This window comes from Capricornis sumatraensis, chromosome 9, assembly GCF_032405125.1.
Source record: "Capricornis sumatraensis isolate serow.1 chromosome 9, serow.2, whole genome shotgun sequence".
In the NCBI taxonomy this organism is placed as follows: Eukaryota; Metazoa; Chordata; class Mammalia; order Artiodactyla; family Bovidae; genus Capricornis; species Capricornis sumatraensis.
The window spans coordinates 86,442,636-86,447,482 of NC_091077.1; the positions used below are offsets into that span (position 1 = coordinate 86,442,636).

General features: G+C 46.9%; 1 pseudogene; it reads left to right on the forward strand.

Annotated features, from left to right (window-relative positions):
* Window positions 1-3,014: 3,014 nt before the first annotated feature.
* On the forward strand, window positions 3,015-3,747 carry LOC138085170 (large ribosomal subunit protein uL30-like; annotated as a pseudogene).
* The last annotated feature ends 1,100 nt before the right edge of the window (window positions 3,748-4,847 follow it).

Sequence of the window (4,847 nt, forward strand, 5' to 3'; positions counted from 1 at the left end):
GCACTGGCACTAGGCCCAGGGACCCCAGGGATCCCAGGGACCCCAGGGCACTGCATCCAGAGACCTTAGGACCCAGCTCTGTGCACAGTGGGCAGGCACCACCCCTAGGACCCCCCACTCCCTGGCTGTACCCACCAGTGAGCTGGTACTAGCCTCAGGATCAGCCCACCCACCAGTGGGCAGGAATTAGCCCTGGAATGCCCTGGGCCTCAGCTCCACCAACCAGCAGGCAGATACCAGCCCTGGGACCACTGCAATTCCACAGCCTGCCATGACAGGACTCAGCCCATCCTCGGGCAAGATGGCATCAACCCTAGGGCCACTTGGGCTCCAGTCCTGCCCACCATCAGGCCAACACCAGCTTGGAGACACCTTGGATCCTCAGCCAGCCATCCCAGGATTTAGCCTCCACCACCAGCAGGCTGGCACCAGCTTCTGACTTAAACCCCCTGAGCCCATAGAGCTGGACCGTGTAGTCAGCTGTGTCAGGAAAAGACCTCACCCACAAGAGAGTCAACACCAGCTCCAGGAGCCTCAGGACCCCAGGATCCAACTCTGCCTGCTGGGGGGCTGGTAGAGCACCTAGACTTGGCTTCACCCACTGAAGGTCAGGTACCAGCCCTAGGATCTTGTGGGTGCTGACACCACCCATCAGCAGGTGGACATCAACCCCAGGACCACCACAGCTCTTCAGCCTGCCCTGTCAGGACCCAGCCAGCCCACCAGCAAGTTTGCAGCAGCTCCAGGATGCTATGGGTCCTGGTCCCACCAAACAGCAGGCCAACATCAGCTCTGAGATACCTTGGACCCCTTAACCAACTGCCTGGATCCAGCCCTACTCACCAGTGGGACAGTACCAGCTTTGGGACATCCTATGACCTGCAGCCAGTCATATTAGGAATTGATCCCATGTATCAGCAGGCTGACACTAGGAATTGACTGGGAATCCTGACCTTACAACTACCCATCTCAGAGCCTGTTTATGCATACCAGTGGGCCAGAACCAGCCCTGGGATCCCCCAGGGTCCCATATCCAGCAATCTCATGACACAGCCCTGCCAACCACTGGCCAGTAGTCTCCACACAAGGCAGAGCCTGGCACCCTGGTACATGGGGTCAGCCATGCCTACTAGACTGCCCACAGTAGTCAGCCTGCCGCAACAGAAGGATCACAGAGTCCAAACTAGGGGAGACCCCTACAGAAGATAGCTCAGAAGACCAGAGGGGCATGCACTGCTAAGATGCATAGGATGTCTCCTAAAAAGGCCACTTCTCCAAGTTGGGGGATGTAGTCAACCTATGAGATACAAAGGAATAGGTACAGCAAATTGAGCAAAAAGAGATGACAGAAGAACATATTTCAAAGGAAGGAATAAAACAAATCCTCAGGAGAACTACATGAGTGGAGATGGTAATGATCATAAAGATTAGCAGAGACTTGAGAGAAGAGACGAATGTGACGAGAAGTTTAACAAGCGTTAGAAGACATAAAGAAGGACTAAACAGAGCTGATGAATACAAAACTGAAATGAAAAAAAAATACACTAGGAGGAATCAACATATATTAGAAGATGCAGAGGAATGAGAATGGATCAATAAGCTGGAAGGCAGAGTGGCAGAAATCAATGAGGCTGAACATAAGGAAAAAATTAGGACAGTTTAAGAAATCTCTGAGACATCAAGCATATTAACATCCACAACATAGGGATCCCAGAAAAAGAAAAGAGAGAAAGGAGCAGAGAATACTTTTGAACATAATAGCTGAAAACTTCCTTGAGAAACAAAACAGATATCCAGATCTAGGAAGCACAGAGTCCCAAACAGTATCAACCCAAAGAGGGTCAAGCTGAGACACACTGTAATTAAAATGGCAAAGGCTGAATATAAAGAGGATATTAAAACAGCAAGGGAAAGGCAACAAATTACATACAAGGGAATTCCCATAAGGCTATAATCTGACTTTTCAGCAAAAACTCCGCAGGCTAGAAGTGGATGGTACAATATATTTAAAGCAATGAAAGGGGGAAACCTACAACCAAGAATACCCTACTTGGCACTGTTTTCATCAGATTTGATGAAGAGATCAAAAAGTTTTACAGACAAGCAAAATCTAAAAGTTCAACACCACCAAATCAGCTTTACAAGAAAAGTTACAGGGGCTTTAAAAAGTGAAAAAGGGAAGGATACAACTAGAAATGTGAAAATTACAAAAGGAAAAAGCTCACTAATAAAGGCAAATACACAGTAAATGTAGTAAATCAGCCACATATAAAGTTAGCAGGAAGGTTAAAAGACAAAACTAGCAAAATGTACACAGCCACAATAAGCAGTTATGGGATTTACAAAACAAAAATGTATAAAATATGACGTCAGAAACAGCAATCATGGGGAGAGGGGAGTAAGAATGAAGGTTTGTTGAAATGCATTTGAAATTAAGAGAAAATCAACTTAAATGCATTTGTATATATAGAAAGATTCCTATATATATATAAGCCTTATGGTAACTACAAACCCAAAATCTATAATAGATATACACACACACAGGAGATGAAAATCTAAAAATAAACTAGTCATCTAATCATAAAGGAAAAGAACAAAAGAAGGAACAAAAAGGAACTATCAAACAACCCCCAAACAATTATCAACTGGCAATAATTACTTCAAATATAAATGGACTGCTGCTGCTGCTGCTAAGTCGCTTCAGTCGTGTCCAACTCTGTGCGACCCCGTGGATGGCAGCCCATCAGGCTCCACCATTCCTGAGATTCTCCAGGCAAGAAAACTGGAGCGGGTTGCCATTTCCTTCTCCAATGCATGAAAGTGAAAAGTGAAAGTGAAGTCGCTCAGTCGTGTCCAACTCTTAGCGACCCCATGGACTACAGCCTACCAGGCTCCTCCATCCATGGGATTTTCCAGGCAAGAGTACTGGAGTGGGGTGCCATTGCCTTCTCCGAAATGGACTAGACACACCAATGAAAAGTCATTGAGTACTCTTCCCAGTTGGGACCATTGAGGATGCAAAAGAGAAGAAAAAGAAGGCTCCTATTGTACCAGAAACCCTTAAGAAAAAGTGGAAGAATTTCGCAGAGTTTAGGATTAAGCATCTGAGAAAGAAGCTTGATCCAAAGATGCTTTGAAAGGCAAGGAGGACGCATACCTATGAAAGAGCTAAGCCTTGTCACATGGAGTACAAGCAGATGTATAGAACTGAAATTTGAATGGCTAGGATGATAAGAAAAAGCAGCAACTTTTACGTACCCTCAGAACCCAAATCTTCATTTAAAATCATCAGGTATCAATGGTGTGAGCCCAAGGTTTAAAAAGTGTTGGAGCTTCTTTGCCTCCATCGGATCTTCAATGGCACCTCTGTAAAGTCAACAAGGCTTCAATTTACATGCTGAGAATTGTGGAACCATACATTGTACAGGAGTACCCAAACCTGACGTCAGTAAATGAATTTATTTACAAGCATGGTTAGGGCAAAATTGGCAAGAAGCAATTTGCCCTGACAGATAAAAAGCTGATTGCTCAATCTGTGGCAAATATGGCATTATCTACAAAGCGGATCTGATTCATGAGATCTGTACTGTTGGAAAACATTTCAAAGAAGCAAACAACTTCCTCTGGACCTTCAAATTGTATTCTCCATGAAATGGAATGAAGAAAAAGACCACTCATTTTGTAGAAGGTAGAGATACTGGCAACAGGGAAAATCAGATCAACAAGCTTATTAGAAGGATGAACTAAGATATCTATTATGATTATTTCTGTAATCTGGTTAGTTAATAACTCCTCTCGGCCGCGCTTAGTGCACCGGGCCGCAGCCGCTGGTGCACTAAGCGCAACCGAGAGGAGTTACCCTACGTCCGAGGTCAGGGGCAGTGACCGGAAGGAGCTTCCCTGCGTCCGAGGTCAGGGGTGGCAGCCGAGAGGAGCTACCCCGCCTCCGAGGCCAGGGGCGGCAGGGAGGAGACACCCCAGGTCTGAGGTCAGGGGTGGCGGCCAAGAGGAGCTACCCTGCTTCGGAGGCTAGGGGCAGCCAGGAGAAGCCACCTCGCACCCAAAGCCAGGGGTGGTGGCCCTGAGGAGCCACCTCACACCCGAGGCCGGGGCAGCGGCCGGGAGGAACAACCTGAGGAGCAGTGGCTGCGAGGGTGCAGGAGGGCCTAAGGAGCTATCCCACGTTGATGGTCAGGAAGGGCGGTGGTAAGAGAAGGTAAGAGTTAAGAGAAAAGCCAAGTAAGATGGTAGGTGTTGCAAGAGGGCATCAGAGGGCAGACACACTGAAACCATGCTCACAGAAAACTAGTCAGTCTGATCACACTAGGACCACAGCCTTGTCTAACTCAATGAAACCAAGCCATGCCCAAGGGGCAACCCAAGATGGGTGGGTCATGGTGGAGAGGTCTGACAGAATGTGGTCCACTGGAGAAGGGAATGGCAAACCACTTCAGTATTCTTGCCTTGAGAACCCCATGAACAGTATGAAAAGGCAAAATGATAGGATACTGAAAGAGGAACTCCCCAGGTCAGTAGGTGCCCAATATGCTACTGGAGATCAGTGGAGAAATAACTCCAGAAAGAATGAAGGGATGGAGCCAAAGCAAAAAAAATACTCAGCTGTGGATGTGACTGGTGATAGAAGCAAGGTCCGATGCTGTAAAGAGCAATATTGCATAGGAACCTGGAATGTCAGGTCCATGAATCAGGGCAAATTGGAAGTGGTCAAACAAGAGATTGCAAGAGTGAACGTCAACATTCTAGGAATCAGTGAACTAAAAGACTGGAATGGGTGAATTTAACTCAGATGACCATTATATCTACTACTGCAGGCAGGAATTCCTCAG